The sequence below is a fragment of the Benincasa hispida genome, chromosome 10 (genome assembly GCF_009727055.1).
Source record: "Benincasa hispida cultivar B227 chromosome 10, ASM972705v1, whole genome shotgun sequence".
In the NCBI taxonomy this organism is placed as follows: Eukaryota; Viridiplantae; Streptophyta; class Magnoliopsida; order Cucurbitales; family Cucurbitaceae; genus Benincasa; species Benincasa hispida.
The window spans coordinates 53,488,076-53,506,770 of NC_052358.1; the positions used below are offsets into that span (position 1 = coordinate 53,488,076).

An 18,695-nucleotide genomic window follows, 5' to 3' on the forward strand; every position below is an offset into this window, starting at 1 on the left:
CAAGCAGACCACCAGTGGCTGCCGCATTGGCAGCAGTCTGCGAAGCCGGATTCAAACCGTGATAGAAAATTTCCATTTGAAGGTAGGCTGGTAGTCCATTATGCGGACAATCTCGGACCAACCTTTTAAACCTCGCCCAAGCATCGTTGAGCGATTCATGCATATCTTGTTCAAAATTAGTAATAAGCTTTCGGCGTCTTGCATTCTCAGTAGGTGGAAAATACTTTTTCATAAATTTTTCCACTACCTACTCCCAAGAAGTAATATCTCCTGGTTCGAGCGAATAAGCCCATTTCCTAGCCTGATCACAGAGAGAAAATGGGAACAACGTTAGTCGAACTTCTTCAACAAAGACACAAAAGTATTACAGATTTCAATAAAACTTCGGAGGTGGGCGTGCGGATCCTCGCCATGCCTTCCTCCGAATTGACCTGCAGTCTGGATCATCTGTAACATCACCGGTTTCATCTCGAATATACTTTCGTTGAGGGCAGGCCTCATTATTCCGGAGAGAAGTCATAGAGGTTTGGTGATGCATAGTCCCTAATGGGCCTATTGCGATCGTTTGCCAACAGAATCGTATTCGCCATGACATTATTATAATGTGGTGCTCCACCTCCAGGCTGCTCTGCCATCTATTCTTTATCGAATTGTGGTTGCTGTTGGTGGTCTCGTAGTCTCCTTCGAAATATTCTCTCAATCTCCGGGTCATAGTTCACCAGAGATTGAGAGTTCTGCAAAGAAATCACAGAAAATTACTGTTAACAACTATTTTTCCGAAGTCCCCGACAACGGTGCCATAAACTTGATGCGTTAATTTATGAATAGAAATATGGATGATATGCGTTGTGCACTCAAGTTTCCCCAACGGAATTCAAGTGTAAATTCCCCTGAATTTGCTGGTTAGTCCAGGGTCGAACACAGGGACTTGTGAAAATAGTTATGTTGGTAATATTTATGAAAACTTTGTGGTAACCAAGTAAATAAATAAGTTTTGGGTGTGTTGTTACGTTGATGAAAAAGAAGTAAATAAAGGCGGAGGATTTGAGAAAGATAATTGCGTTGATAGATGCAATGAGTATGTGATGAACGGGTTGAGAAGATCTTTAGCTAGCGTTACTCAGGAATGTGTCAAACCTTGCGATCATGTTACAACCATGCACAACAAGTCGTTTCCCAATGTAAATGCGATGCTTCTAAGTCTAGGACGTATGTGTTGAATGCAAAATGTCCATAGAGCTTATCCCTAAGTCTTTACTCTTTTCCTAAGCGTTGACGCAAAATGCATGAAAGTAAGATGACTGCATACAATCATATCTTATTGCTAATAGACAAATGAAGCATACATAAATAAGATAATCGCAAAGATAAAGATTCCCTCGTTATGGTAGCTAACTACTTCTCAACCCATTCAACTAATTTAGCTACTCATGCATAAATAACAGAGAGTGAATAGATATAGAGAAAAAAATTCCATTCTTATAACTGAGTTGAGTACAAAATGATAATAGAAAGTAAAGGTAGAGAACCTGGTAGCAATTCCTTACTGACCGAGGCTTTTTACACTGAATCTCTATTTTGATCTACAAATGTTCCTGCTTCCGCAGGCATCAGCCCTCTCTCTTTCTTGGAGCTTCCGATGCTTTCCCAAGCTTACCAGAACGATCTATCGGCACACCTTCTTCCTCGCATCCGCCTTAAAAATGGAAGAAAACTATGGACAGAGGCGTGAACTTGTAAAATGATGAAGTAATCGACTGCTTCACCCCTTCTCTGAAGAATGCATTTGGTATTTATAGAGTTTCCATGGTGAAAGGCGGCTTCTCTCTCCCGGTTGTACAGATGGGACAGCTTTAATTCCTGATTGACGCGCTGGATGATTGTTATCGATAAAGCTGAATGTACTTTGTGACCGTTATCAGCCGTCAACTTAATTTGGATCCGACTGTCATCATCTTTCTATCCCATCGCTTTTAATTATCCTTTCACCCGGATGTGCCCACCATGTTGTGCTGACCAAGTTGCGGTGATTCTTCTTGGGCGAATGTTTACGAGCACGATCAATGCAAAGTCTTGTGGTGAAGTTGCGCTCGACCAATATATTCCTATGATCACAATCTCTACATTGTATTAACGCATTTTTTGCACAAAAATGTAAAGATCAACTGCTCTAATGCGTTGGACGCATGCGACCGCAATATTATAGAATTTATGCTTAATAGACGCAATTTAACATATTTCATCAATGCAATCCAACATTGTTTAAGAACTTAGTACCATGATAACGTGCATTTCTGCCCGTTATCAGTGTGCTAGGCATCAGCGCCTGGCCTTGCGCCAACGCCCAACATACCTTGCCATGCATGCTCATTAATCTTGCAAGCCCTTGCTGCCGCATGCCTTGTCAACGCTCAACAAGACCACCATGACGTGCACAACTCCAACGCCTAGCTTCCTCTATACTCAGGCACACTTGGCCTCCACAAAAGCTCATCTAACCTTAAAAGCAAGACTAGTGCATGAGAGCTTGTCTCCAATGCCCAACACAAGACTAACACATAGGCAACATTACCAACACTTGGCATTTTATGGCTTGCCTAACCTCTAAGGCGAAACCAACGCCCATTCTTCCAAAATAATGCCACCAATGCCTTGGCCTATACTTAGCCAAATTTTCCTCTTGCTAAGCTATCTAAAACTCACTTGAGACTAGGTTTTTCCAACACTTAGAATTTTCATCCTCCATCTTCCTACTTTCTTTACTTCCTTTCACAACTGTACTTTAACATATCCTTAGTCTTTGCTTAGCATACCTATTACTTGAAGGGAAACTCAATATGAGGAGATCTTTGAGCGGAAGTGAATCGTTCAAATTCTATTTCGATTGAAGTATAAATTTATAGTACAATAAATAGATTGTGCAATCAAAGTAAATTACAGCATGCTTTTCAAATAAAATACATAGTTCAAGAGAAATCACCTTTGAAGAACACTTCTTCTCGTATTCCTCGAACAGTCACAAACTCTTCGATCAAACAATAACAAGAACTTGAAAACCTTCTTCAAGTGAATCACAAACCAAATGGGAAGAGAACACTACCATTTAGATTCCTCAGTATGCTCGGGCTGAGAACCCATGACTATTTTGGTTAAGTGGATGTTTGAGAGTTTGAAGGAGGAAGATGATCGAAGAAGAAGCACTATCGCATAACAAGCTTCTCGATCGTTTAGGCTATCACATAGCAAAACTTCCTATCGCATAGACCAAGAGAGCCTATCGTATATGCTCTGTGTTTGTCGTGTAGACTATCGCATAGTCTATTCTTTGTGATCTTTTGTTAATTAGTTTCTTTCTCTTAGTCTTAGCCTTCTTAGCAGTAAAATGAAAAACTCTTTTTCATTTTATTCCAATTGCCATAAAATTTCCATAATCACCTACTAAGGTAGTTTTGAGAAAAAGGGATTATTATTCAAAATAATAAATAATATAAATAAATATGATAACCAACTTATCATATTATATTTATAACCTATAGTTTTAATATTGCATCACATACAATATAAACTATAGTTCTTTTTTCTCTATTTTATGGCATTTAATATAAATCATACTTATATTAATTAACAACTATTTGAATCTGATTCAAATATTTATTCCTCTAATTAATGTATCAAATACATTATATCAATTATATCATATATATTTGAATTAATTTAATTATATCAATTTTCCTCTTATTAATTTGAATTAACCCAAAAACTGATTATCAACATAATCCTTTTGAGCTACTAAGGGGACCTTATGGACATATAGCTCGAAGCTCCAACGGTACGTGAATAATTAATTAAACTCTTTAATTACAGTATCCACCATCCGTTAACTGTCGGGCACTCCACTAAAGACTGACAGTTGCACTCATTGCACTACAAATATATTTTTGTGTCCATTGGATATAACCAATCAATAATGCGACGACCCTTCACAAATTGCTCGTAAGTATAGCTAGGCCAAATGACCGTTTTGCCCCTGTAGTTACATCTAACTCCTTAAGTACCACTAATTTCTCTAATGAACAATAAGTCATAGTCCCACTATGGCTGAGTCCTCTCTGGCCAAGAGAGGGTTGTTGGGATTGATGTCCTAATTCTCCTAGAGTCCTGTAGTTTGTAAACTTTGTACACATTGTTATTAATAAAATAAGAGTTATTTTATTTGTATTTACTCATATCCAATAAACAAAGATCTGTGGTTATTGTTTGTAAACTTAAGCATGTATATGAGATATACAAGTGGATCATGCCTTAAGTAGTAATCTAAAAGGTCTATAGTATAAGGATAAAGAAGGGATACCTTATCCTTGTGACACTACGGATAGACCCGGTTTGTAGAGGTTTACAAATGTTTTGAACTACTACAGATGGTCTAATCCTGACCATTCATGTGGAGACATGCGAGCGGGGGTGTCCTATACAAAGAGTTTGTATAAGACTGGACCGTGAGATGATTCATCTCTTTATATAATGTCATTGATAATTGGTAGAAATACAAGTTATTTATATTATCTTACTTAGAATATGCGGCAATAGGTAGGAAAAGTTGCGTCAAACATATTAAAATTGGCTTAGAAACGCAAAGATTGGAAAAGTATCGGAAACACACCCGCTGACCGCATTGTGATGGCAAAAAGGATGTCCAAATCTTTGTTTTACAGGTAACAGATATCACCGCATGTGACGATTGCTCCTGGATAGAAAGATCAACACATTCTCGGGGATTTCTGAAATTGTACAGCTTTTCTGATGTACGACCTGACAAATTGAACGTGGAGCAGAGCGGACGTTTCCACCAATCCTCGATAGGAAAAATTAACTTTTCAGAGCAAGACCATTGACGCAAGAGGTGCTAAAGTCTATAAATAGTAACATCAACACTCAGCACAGGAGGGAGAAACACACGGAAAAATAGATCAAAAGAAGTTCTGTGCAAGGGACAATCTTCCCTTGAGAACTCTCCTGAGAAGGAAGTTCACTACCTCATTCCTCCATCACGCCGGCAAGCAAATAGCTCCGATTGGGATCCGTGCCAAGACATTGACATGCTGCTCTCAACTGTTCTTACTTTCCGTGTATCGATTGTTCATTTCCTGTCATTCATTCATATCTCTGTAATAAACGCTTTATCTTTACCAGTTAATATCATTATCATGTTCATCTTCATCTCTCTGTTCACCATAACGCATTCATCTTCCATTTCTCTCACCATGAATCACTAAACCTTCAGGGTGTGGAGGAAGGATTGAGCAAGTAAGTCAATCCATGTTAAAGAAGTCAGCTAAGTTTATTTAACGTATGCTCAATGGCATCTTCATCTGCGAGAGCAGAAGTGAAGATGTTAATCCACCTCTCGAAAGAAGGTTGATAGAATGCGTTAACTAAAGCAAAAAGTATTTCTAGAGATGGAAACAACCTTGCGTTCGGGAACGTTCGTCCTTGATCATCATAGAGATATGGTAACGCATGCGATCACCGAGAGGTGTAAGCCAAGGGAATACGAAACCTTAGTTGCGTCCTCAACAGGATTGACAAACTTGCGATATTCTTTTCTCCAAACCTGTTGTCACTCTGATTCTATCCACAAGACTTACCATCGTATTTTCTCATACACACCTTGCACAACTTCAGATTTATTTACCTATTTGTTCATTTATCATTACATTTTACTCTTCAGCACCTCACAATCTTAATTTCTTTACGGTCGCATATATCACATCATTGTCGCATTAGCATCGCAAATCCCCATGTTCGACCTCGGATCATTCTGAAAAACTTGCGGTGGAATTATACTTGGTTTTATCGCAAGAAAACTTGTGACACACATAAACTATATGAACGCATTAATTGGCATTCTACAGTGAATTTTGTAGCATCGCATATATCATCGAGTAGCATGATTAAGACATCGCATATCATTTTGCAGTGGCATTCTAATTCCACAACAACAACAGCCGTTGATACTTGAGACTTACATCTCAATTAAATGACCATAGGTGACATGACCTTAATCCTGAATGTTTTGGGAACTTTTGCCTATGAGGGCGGTCCTTTGATTAGTATGGGTGAGAGTGGCCAGATTGTCAACTCAAAAAGCCTATCTTTTTGGAGATTTTTCTGATTGGAGAGCTAGAAACTCAGTTACACAAGACGGAATTCACTTCTTCCCTGAAATAGGGGTAAGTAGATAGATTGCTCCCTTAAGGGCTGATTCCGGATCTTGAACATAGTGACCATAACCTCTCTTTGGAAGAGAGGACTCAGTCATAGTAGGACTATGACTTATGTTCATTAGAGGAATCAGTGGTATTAAGGAGTTAGATGTAACTATAGGGGCAAAATGGTAAATTGGCCCAGCTGTACTTATGAACGATCTGTGAAGGGTTATCGCACTATTGATTGGTTAATATGGACACATAAATATATCTGTAGTGAGGAGAGTGCAGAAACATATTTTAAATGTAATTTTAATAGTGATAGAAATTAGTAAAACATAATTAATTATAATTGTTGGATGAAATTTTAATTTTAAAAAATAAGAGGGAACCAACCTTTGGTTGGAGAATCCCACATTGGAAAATTTTAATTTGGAAGCCTTCCTTTTGTACTCCAACCTTGGGCTTTGGGTTTGGGCCCCAAGGGGTACCCATGTTTTGTTATTAAAATTTTCTTTAATAAAAATATTTTTATTTNTTAATTATTATTATGATTTAAAATCGAAAAAAAACTTGGTCTTCTGCGCGCGTCTTTCGGCCGAGTCTTTAGGCCCCCTCGTGTTGGAATGTATCAGCAAACAATGGAAGCAACAAGGATCAATATGCACTCTAATTTATTGATTTTGGCAGAAACTAAAGCATGCTTTTGTAGAAACAAGTGGGTTTCAAGTCATACCTTTGTAGAACTTATTCAAAGCTCGATTTTCAACTGCAAATCTCTCCAAATCTCGTTGTAGACCACCTTAAGATCTTCCCCACTATTCTCTTGGTGCTCTAGATTGAGTTGTGGGACTCACAATAAGCTTGAATCAAGAGAACTTAGAGAAGAACACACAACAGCAACCCCTTTAAAGAACACCTTCTTCAAACGATTTTTTTAGCAAAAAATTCTACATATTGCATACCTCAATTCCACTATAATCTTCTCAATATATTGCAGACTATCATGCAAAGAAGATGGCTGCATGAGATGCAACTCATGCTTGGAGTAATTGAAGTCTAAAGTTTATGGGTTTTGTGTGAGCAACTACGAAGGTGATAATGGAATAAACCGAAATTCCATTTATGTGACTTTTCCAACTTTTTAATTTTTCCAAATTGATTATCATGCAAAGAAGATGGCTGCATGAGATGCAACTCATGCTTGGAGTAATTGAAGTCTAAAGTTTCTGGGTTTTGTATGAGCAACTATGAAGGTGATAATGGAATAAACCGAAATTCCATTTATGTGACTTTTCCAACTTTTTAATTTTTCCAAATTGATTTCAAAAATCAATTTCATTTATGAAATTGAAAAAAATATTAATTTTACAAAATTAATTTCATAAACTAATTTTTATAATAAAATTAATAAATAATTATTTGAACAATTGAAATAATTTTAATTAATTTAATATCAAATATTAAATTAATTTTACACAAATCCACCTTCATATATTTAAATCATATTTAAATATTAATTCTCCAATTTCGTTTAATTCTTAAAATTAAACGTGTAATTATATCTCATATAATTACTAATCCTTTAACTCTAATTTGAACATTTCAAATTAACTTATCACGCTACTCTAAAGCTAATCCATTTACGAGTTAGTAAGGGGACCTCGCGGACCTACAGATCATGGGCTCTAACGATCCGAGATTAATTGGCTAAACTCATTATACCAAATTAACCCCCATTCCTTAACTAATGGGTCACTCCACTAAAGTCCATAGTTGAACTCCCCTCACTGTAGATATATTATGTCCACTCGATATAACCATGACTAGTAAGTTAACCCTTCACAGATTGTTCGTAATAACGGCTGGGTCAAATCTCTGTTTTACCCCCAAAATTACCTCTTATTCCTTAAGTCCCACTGATCCTCTAATGAACAATTTATTTGTGATCCAATCAACAAATCGAGTCCCTCTCAGGCCAATGAGAGGTTGGGGTCCCTATTTCAAGACCCAGAATTAGCACTTAAGGGAGCAACCTCTCTACTATCCCTAAAAGCGGGTAAGAGTGAATTCCATCTTGCACCCTATGTCCTTAGCTATCTACTCGGTTTTACCCCTGAAATGGGTGTTTATTGAGTCGGTGCTTTTGAGCCAACCCTCACCTATACAAATAGAAAGATAATCCCGAATAAACAGGAGTTCATATTTAGCTCAGGATTAAGGTCAAGTTACCTAGGTCATCGCTTTGAAATAGTCAGTCTTAAACAATAAACAGTGTTATAAAGTAAGAGTGACTAATTTCCTGGTTCGATCTTGTACGAAACTATTTGCACATGACGCCCCCACTCCTCATGTCATAACATGTACGAATTAAGATCACTTCGTTTGTACCAATTTACAACTCTTTGTAACAACTATTGAGTAGGTCCGCATCCAATACTGTTACCAGAATAAGGCACTCAATCTTATTTATATACTAAAGATCATTTTAACTATTTACTCGAACCTGATCCACTTTTAGGTCTCCACATAAAGTTCAAGTACTCATGTAATAGTCAAGGGACTTTTAGGATTATTGGATTTCTAATAAGAAAAACATCTACTCAATAACAACTTATTGAATTTTCAGAATAAGTTTTATTGTTTACAAATCACGAGTTTTTTAGGACATAAAACCCAACACCTCGCACGTTCTAAGGTTGTCCGCCTTTTTCTCACGCGACAGTTCCACACTCAAGGCCTATAAAAGGCGTGGCCTTCAGCAGTTCAGATAATAGTTTTTCACTTTCTTTCGAAAGTTCTCCTCTCCTACTCTTCCACTTTCGTCCAAGCAGTAAGTTAGAAAGGGTGTGTGTTCCGATCGGTAACAGTGCATTTCTGATCGAGTTTTCTTTTTAGGCTATTTTATCCTGGAGATGACGTGACAATATTTCTGACTTGCTTGCACACTTCGGCAAAGTCGCGAAACATCTTAAAGAGAGCGAGCTCTGCGACTCAGTCTATAACGAGCTTCTGTTTTGCAGGTTTTATTCTTTGCTCGACCGTCGTGACCTGATCGTTTGTTGTTGTCCTGTTCGTTATGACATCTGACCTCAACCATCCATTCCAACAATTTTAAGACGATTTACCGCCACATCACTAATGGCCCTCACTAGTAACAACGACGTTATGACATCTGACCTCAACCGTTCATTCCGGTTTGAAGGAGCGAACTTCAAATGGTGGAAGCAAAAGATGCTGTTCTTTCTCACCGTCAAGAAAGTAACCGACACTTGTGCCAGAGATAAGCCGATCATTCCTTTAGAAGAACCAACTGAGCAACTGATAAAAGAAGCTGCTGACTGCAAGGAGAAAGATTTTCTTTGTAAGAACTTTATTTTAAATGGTTTGACTGATGATCTGTATGACTACTACAATACAATGAAGAAAACGAAGAAGGTCTAGAATGCCCTGCAAAAGAAGTACGACACCGAAGAGGTCAGGTTGCAAAAATATGCTATTAGCCGTTATCTCAAGTTCCAGACGACGGATGAAAAATCCGTGGAGGCCCAGTCCCATGAACTCCAGAAGATAGCCCACGAGATAATTACTGAAGGTATGCCTCTCTAGACTAGCAATTCAAAGTTTCTGTTATTATTGATAAACTCCCTCCTTTGTGGAAGGACTTTAAGAACACTTTGAGGCATAAGACCAAGAAGTTCTCCTTGGAGATTCTTATCACTCGAAGGATTAAGGAGGAAGTCTGAAAGTAGAAACAGAGGGAGGAGGTGAACGCCATACATGGGAAACCCACCTTTTTCGTGGTAAAACCTGACCAAAAATCAAAGGGAACAAAAAAGAAAGGTCAGAACCGTGGCTCCAGCAACCAGAACCAATAGAAAAAATAAAAGCACCCTTCAGGAGAAACGGTACAGTTCCTCTACTTTAATTATAATAAACCTGGGCACATGGCTAGGAACTGTAAGAACAAGCATTGTCCTGCTGGTCATGTGAACCTGACAAAAGAACCGTTAGTCGCCATGATCATAGAAGTAAATGTGATCGGTGGTTGTGAAGGGTGGTAGATAGACACTGGTGCTACATGCCATGTCTGTCATGACTTTAGTCTCTTTAAAACTTATATTGAAACTAAGGATAAGAATATTTTGTTGGGAGATCACCACTTCACGAAAGTTGTTGGAACTGACGAGGTGAAACTTAAGTTTACCTCTTAGAAGACCCTTATGTTAAACGACGTCTTGCACACTCTGGAGTTAAGAAAGAATTTGGTCTTGGGCTATCTCCTCAACGAAGCCAGGTTTACTCAAACTATAGGGGCAGACCTATATACCCTTACCAAAAATAATGTATGCGTAGGGAAAGGGTATGCAATTGAAGGAATGTTCAAATTAAATTTAAACCTTAATAAAATGAAATCTTATGTGTATATGCTGTGTTCTATGAGTGTTGTGCATGATAGACTCTGTCATGTGAATAAGAATTTAATTAGTAACATGATTAGGCTGAAAATGATACCTAAGTTATCTACGAATGAATTTGATAAATACGAGAATTGTAGTCAGGCTAAAATTACTAAAACTCCGCATAAATCCGTACCTAGGATTTCTGAGCCTCTAGATTTGATTCATTCTGATTTATGTGAATTTGATGACATCTTAACTAAAATAGTAAAAAATACTTCATTAATTTTATTGACGACTGCTCAGATTTTACTTTTGTATATTTGCTGAAAAACAAAAGTGATGCTTTTGATGCCTTCAAACTTTTTGTTTCTGAAGTAGAGAATTAGTTTAACAGATAGGTTAAAAGACTTCGTAGTGATAGGGGAACTGAGTACGACTCTGACAGTTTTAGTGAGTTCTTTAACTTACATGGAATGATACACGAAAAGACCGTACCTTATTCTCCTGAAATAAACGGAAAAGCCGAAAGGAAAAAATAGAACTTTAGTTGAGCTAGTAGTTACTATTTTACTTAGTTCAGAAGCCGCGTCTTATTGGTGGGGTGAAATCATCCTTACCGTGTGTTATGTCCTAAATAGAATCCCAAAGTCTAAAAAGAAAACTTCACCTTACGAAATCCTCAAGAATAAGAAACTAAACTTGTCTTACTTTAGAACATGGGGTTGTCTAGACTTTTTAAGGATTCCAAACCCAAAAAGGAGAAAGCTGGCTAGTAGAGTTTACGAGTGCGTCTTTATAGGTTATGCCTTAAATAGTAAAGCCTAGAGGTTCTATGATCTAGTGAACCAAGTGATCATTTAGTCAAATGATGCCAACTTCTTTGAAGATAGATTACCTTTTAAATCAAGGAATAGTGGGGGCTCGAGATTGAGTGGTCTAATTCCAGTTAGAAATCATAACCCTAGAGAGGAAACCAACCCAGAACCTAGAAGAAGCAAAAAGCTAGAACCACGAAAGATTTCGGAAATGACTTCTTGACCTATAATGTAGAAGAAGTTTCTAACGATTTGAAAGCTGCCCTATCCTCAGTAGATGCCAACCTATGGCAAGAAGCCATAAATGATGAAATGGACTCACTTGAGTCAAATAGGACTTGACACTTAGTAGACCTACCCCCAGGTTGCAAGGTAATAGGGTGCAAATGGATCTTAAGGAGGAAACTTAGACTTGATGAAACTATTGACAAATTTAAAGCTAGGTTAGTGGCGAAGGGCTTTAGACAAAGAGAAAATGTAAATTTCTTTGATACCTTCTCCTCTGTCACTAGAATTACCTCAATCCATGTCCTATTTTCTCTCACTGTCCTTTCTAACCTCGTAGTTCATCAGATGGATGTAAAGACTGCTGTCCTAAATGGTGAACTTAAAGAAAATATTTACATGGAACAATCTGAGAGATTTGTAGTCCATGGTCAAGAAAATAAGGTGTGTAAATTAGACAAAACTCTATATGGACTAAAACAAGCTCCTAAGCAATGGCATGAAAAATTTGACGACCTTATCCTATCTAAAGGTTTCAAGGTTAATGAAAGTGACAAATGCATCTACTATAAGTTTGAAAATAATCTCTACACTATCTTTTGTCTATATGTAGATGATTTGTTGATCTCTGGGTCGAACTTGCACGTTATAAATGATGTGAAATCAATATTAAGTGCAAACTTCAACATGAAAGACTAGGAGAAGCTAGTGTAATCTTAGGCATAAAAGTGAATAGGTCTGAAAAGGGAATTTCCTTGGATCAATCTCACTATATAGAAAAGATTCTAAAGAAATATAATTACTTTGATTGTAAACCAGCCTGTACTCCTTATGACCCTAGTGTTAAGTTGTTCAAGAACACTCGTGACAGTGTTAATCAATCTGAGTATGCGAGCATTATAGGCAGTCTTAGATATGATGCTGATTGCACTTGGCCTAACATAGCTTATGCTGTAGGATTACTTTGCAGGTTTACAAGTAGACTTAGTAAAGAGCATTGGAATGCTATAGAAAGGGTAATGAGGTACTTGAAGAAAACCCAAAACCTAGGATTACATTATCAAAAGTTTTCCGCTGTCCTGGAAAGGTTCAACGATGCTGACTGGAACTCTCTTTCAGATGATTCAAAGGCTACAAGTGGCTATATCTTTAATATATTAGGCAGAGCTGTCTCTTGGAAGTCCAAGGAATAGACTATTTTATCCCAATCTACGATGGAGTTAGAAATGATAGCACTAGCGACAGCTAGTGAAGAAGCAGACTGGCTTAGAAGTTTCTGTCAGAGATTCCCTTATGGGAAAAGTCGGTACCAGCCATATTGATCTATTGCGATAGTACTGCAGCAATCATAAAAGTTCAGAACCGTTACTACACTGGAAAGAGACGACAAATATGTCGTAAACACAGTACCATTAGAGAGTTTCTCACTACTGGTGCAGTTAGAGTGGATCGTATACGAACTGATGAAAATTTGGAAAATCCTTTGACGAAAGAACTGAGTAGAGAGAAGGTTTTCAGAACCTCAAAAAGGATGGAACTCATTCCTATAGAAAGATGAATCACGATGAGGAAAATCCAACCTGTAGACTAGATATCCCAAGAAACAGGTTCAACGGGTAATAACTGATCACAAGTGATATATAGTGAATCATGCTAAACCAAACACAGAGTTCCATTCTTATGACTTAGAGTTTGAGCAGGATATCCTGAAGCGTAAGAAATGTTGAACTCAGTTCTTAATGAGATCTATACTTGATGACAAGTGGGGTACCTAGCTACAAGAGTACTCTTGATAGATTCACCTATGTGAATGTGGATGTGAGGGCCACTTCCTATGAAGTTTTTAAGCAAACTCTCTAGAACGTTCACTAAATCGGGATAAACGTGTTAGGCCTTAAAGCACAGGCTTTCGTACTACACCCTAATGACACTCTATGTGAGAGTTGTTAGAGATAGAGTTCAAAACCAAGGGTTACTCTAATATATTCTGAATCATCTATACTACGTAAAGGTTCAAGTTGTAAGACACCTTTGCTTATGCACAGTGTTGTATAGACTGAAACTGCTCGATGAAAAACTTTTTTTTTCTTTTCTCTTTTGTTTAAATTTTCAAGTAGGGGATTGTTTGGTGAAATTTTAATTTTAAAAAATAAGAAGAAACCAATCTTTGGTTAGAGAATCCCACATTGGAAAATTTTGATTTGGAAGCCTCCCTTTTGTACTCCAACCTTGGGCTTTAAGTTTGGGCTCCAAGGGGTACCCATGTTTTGGAGGGAGTGAGGAGATAGACCAATGTGGGTTCGGTGGACGTCCCACATGCCCGTCGCCGTCCGGACGGGCGTGGCGAGGCGAGGCGCGTGTGTGATTATTATTATTATTATTTTCTTTAATAAAAATATTTTTATTTTATTTTTTTATTATTATTATGATTTAAAATTGGAAAAAAAAACTTGGTCCTCCGCGTGTGTCTTCCGACGAGTCTTCCAGCCGAGTTTTTAGGCCCCCTTGCACGTACTGAGGCCTGTCTCTTATACACATCTAGATGTGTATAAGAGACAGGTCTTAAAGAGAGCGAGCTCCGTGACTCAGCCTATAACGAGCTTCTATTTTGCAGGTTCCGTTCTTTGCTCGACCGTCGTGACCTGACCGTTTGTTGTTGTCCTGTTCGCCGTCAGAGCTGTCTCTTATACACATCTAGATGTGTATAAGAGACAGGTCTTAAAGAGAGCAAGCTCCGTGACTCAGTCTATAACGAGCTTCTGTTTTGTAGGTTTTATTCTTTGCTCGACCGTCGTGACCTGACCGTTTGCTACTATCTTGTTCGTTGTCTGAGGGTCTTGACGTTTCCAACAATAATTCTTATAATGCTTTAAAATTAACTATTAGGCATTGACACAAAATATGAAAATTTTGTAGTTAGTAAATCTTGAAACTTAGAGACCAAATTCAAATATCAAAATTAAAATAATTAGGAGCCAAATAAAAATTAATTTTAAAATTTAGAAGTCAAAAGGATAATTTTTCTAATTTTTAAAAATCAAATAATTTTCGAGACTTTAAAAAATATAATTGTAATATAAGATAGTAAAAATAATAAAATTAATCTAAATAAATTTAATACAACTGACGTAAACATGTACTCGAGATAAGGAAGTAAGTTGTTGGAAGCCATAATAATAATAATAATAATAATAATAATAATAAAAGTGTGGAACCCAAAGGGAGGAGTGGTAGTGGTGTGGAAAAGCGAGATAGCTATATTTTTATTCCCACAAAATATTTGTTGGTAAGGCGTAAGAGTGACAGATTTGGTGACGTAATGCCGTGGGATTCATTAATTAGAATCACACAAAAGTGAAATCATATTACTTTTGGGGGCCGGAAAGCAAATTTTATTAAATAATATTAAGAAGCTCTTGCCCCAATATTGATAACCTCCACGGGCGGTGACATAGCAAGTCGGCTTTTGCACGGCTTCCGATGCAAATGGCAAAGGAATAACATTTTCCAACTCATTTTATTGTTTACTCCTTAATATTTAAAAGTTATATTTATATATATATATATATATATCTGTTTATAGTTCCAATAGTTTTAATTTAACCCTTTTGTTTTCATATTTACGTTTTTACACCTTGCTATTTAATCAATGACAAATATCTAGTGAGTCTAGAAAGGTAGATATGAGTTTCTTCCCAGTCCTCTCAACATTTAAACAAGTCAAATATACTAGACAAGTGTAGTTCTAAGAAAACAAAAAAAATAAATACTCTAATAGGTTTAAGATGATCATTTGCAACTATGTTTGGTCCCCAAACAAAAAACAATCCATATACCGTATTTTATAAAGATGATCATTTGAGACTACGTGAGTTTATATCTAAAGAAACGAATATTAAAAATCAAATTTTGCAACTATATTTGGTCCCCAAGCCATAATTAAAATACTATATTTTATGATAAATTATAAATTTTCTGAGATTTGAATAATATGTGCATTTGATCTCAGAGGTTGAAAAAATGTTGTTTTTAGTCCCTAGATTTTAAAAAATAGGTGCATTTGATCTATGATTCAAAGTGTTATTCTTTTAGTTCTTGGGTTTTAAAAGATATGTTTAAAAGGTCTTTGGAATAACTTTTTTAATTATTTGATATTTAAATTAAAAAAACTTAGAGATAAATCTAAAAATTATTTTCCTAATTTAAAATGTCATATAATTATTTAAAATAATAAAAAAATTTATTTGGAAAACCTTTTTAATCTATTTTAAAAAATTTATGGACTAAAAACGTATATTTTCAAAACTTATGACCCAAACACAACATATTCTTAAAAACTTGGAGATTAAAAAGGATTATCAGAAAATCTAGGGATCAAATATATTATTCTTCAAAATTTGGGAACTAAAATGGTAATGTTTCCTGTATTTTAATATCTAATGTTTTGAAATATATATATATATTATACTTATTTGAATCTGATTGAAATTTGATATATATTTTTCTTTAATGCATCTAATATACATTAATCATTTTAGTATTAATGTATCAAGTACACAATAAATATATTTTCCACTTTTATATTTAATGTATCAAATATATTAAATATTAATTTGAGAACTTCAAATTATATATATATATATATTTATTTATTTATTGCTTTTACATTTAATATATAAAAAATATATTAAATATTAATTTGAAAATTTTAGATTTTTCTTTCCACTAAATTGATTTTGAGTGTTACCATGAGTTAATAGTAAAGGAGTCTTATGAACCTACATTATAAACTCCAATGTTACACAATTAACCTTTAATCAATTAATTTTCATTCATTAACTCTAGCCCATTCCAATATAGACCTAGAGTTACATATTAGTGTACTATAGGACGAGTTGTGTCTATGTATCTAATCATTATGTGCAAGTTGTTCATAATTAATTACAGTTGGGTCAAATGTTTGTTTTATCCTTGAAATTATATCTTGCACCATAAGTACCACTGATTCTATCATGAACAATTTGTTTATGATCCAACCATAAATTAAGTCACTTCTGACCTAGTGAGAGCAAGGTCCTATTGTTTAAATCTCAAAATCAACACTTAAGGATATTACTCATCTACTTTTTCTATATGCAATGGAGTGAATTTCATATCCTGAACAACTAGAGTTGAATGCATAAAAGAATTCAAAAGACGTCTTTTTGTAAGAATTTTAGATAGATCCACTTGGGATGATTTGGTAAGAAAGTTTCTATTCGATATGGAGTTAAAGATTCAATCTTCACGTAATGTACTGATTCTTATAAAGATTTACAAGATAACATATCAACACTAATTACACCCTAAAGGATAGAAAACAATATACAACTTAAATGCTTTTGTTTGTGAAGCAATTAAAGAACTTGTATGGACCATAATAGTTTTCTAAAAATCTGAAAGGTTTTTCAAAATTGGTTAAGTCTGTCCCTCTTTATTTTATAGTAATAGTGGTGCAAAGATTACCATTAAGAAAATTAGAAAACATGAGAATCATATATACAAAGAGAGAATACATTATGGTGGTGACCAATATAATTTTTAGTGACAATCATTTTGAATTATATAAATAGATTTTTGGACTAAAATGTTTGAGAGTCATCTAAAATGTCTAGGATTACGAGACACATCTCATCTTCACTAGGACAAGTAGGAAAACATGTTAGATATAAAAGTATAGCTTCGGATACATGTCTCACCAGCTTTTAGGTAAGTGGGAGATTGTTAGGATATGTACCCTCTAAAGCCTAACAACTAACACATTATTTAATAACTAATTTATTCTTTTATTTGCGTCATTATATTATCCATTGTATGTAAAAATCAATGGTTTTTAGTATAATCTTAACAATTAAGTAGTTATTATATGATACTTCACTAGAATTGGAGTAGGACATATACTCATATACACATTATATGATATCCACAAATATAATTGTATGAATTAGCTTCAATTTGTTATTAATCAATGTTTATAAATGTCATTTATTTTCATGAAAAGCTAATGCATTTTCATACAAAACCAAATAGAGTATTCCTTATCCTTCTAATATTATAGAAAAATTACCCTTTTGATTTATAAGTTTTTAAGAATGTGTATTTGGCCGTTAATGTTTGAAATTAGACATTTTAATTCTTAAGTTTTGGAAAATAAGTTTAAAAGGTCTGTTTATTAATAAATCTATTAAATTTAAATTAAAAAAATGAGTAAATGCTGATTTGGAAAAAAAAATTATATTTTTAATATTTCCCCCTCAAATGACTAATGAACTTCCTCTTTCTCTCTCCTTTTCTATCTCCTCCCTCTCCATTCACTCCTTTTCTCTGATCTTTCAATCAAATGCAGCTCACAACAATCAAACTCCCCATATTCATTCGGGAGAATGTCAAGATTGAATTTAGCAAATCAATCATTAGAAGTTAAAGAGTCGGAATCGTATTCCTATGAAGTTGTGAACAGTTTTTACAAGCTGGAAGCAGAGTATGCAGATTGTTACAGAGGATGTCTTGGGAAGAAAGGCATGGAAAATTGGCCCACTTTCATTATGCAACAATGAAACTCAAGAAATTACGCAGAGAGGAAGAGAATCCGCCATTGACAAGCACAAGTGCTTGAAATGAAGAAGATTGCAATTGGGCTGTGTATATTTGTTTTGGAACTTTGGCCAAATTCTCAACAGAAGGAGATTAAAATTGGGCTGGAAGCTTCCGTGAAAAGGAAAATCATATGGATTGTTAGGAAAGAGAAAGGGGAAGAAGAGGAAGATGAACACAAGTACCACAAAGAAGGATACGAACATAAGATGGAAGGAACTAATTAGGATAATCATAAGGGGATGGGCACCTACACCACAGGCTTTGATATTGGATCACCCGTCGGTGGGTGGATTTGTGACACTGTAAATGGAGTTCAACACTGGAAATTGGAAAATTTGTATGGATGACCCAAAATTGGCTCGAAAATATCAAATAATCTAGCTTTTTAAAAAAATTGCCTATGACCCTTT

The 18,695-nt window shown here is 35.6% G+C and overlaps 1 non-coding gene across 1 annotated transcript; it reads left to right on the plus strand.

Moving 5' to 3' along the window:
• The first annotated feature begins 92 nt into the window (after positions 1 to 92).
• LOC120089557 lies at positions 93 to 199 on the plus strand. Its single transcript, XR_005485233.1, has one exon. It is a non-coding gene; the product is annotated as a small nucleolar RNA R71 (small nucleolar RNA).
• Positions 200 to 18,695: the final 18,496 nt, after the last annotated feature.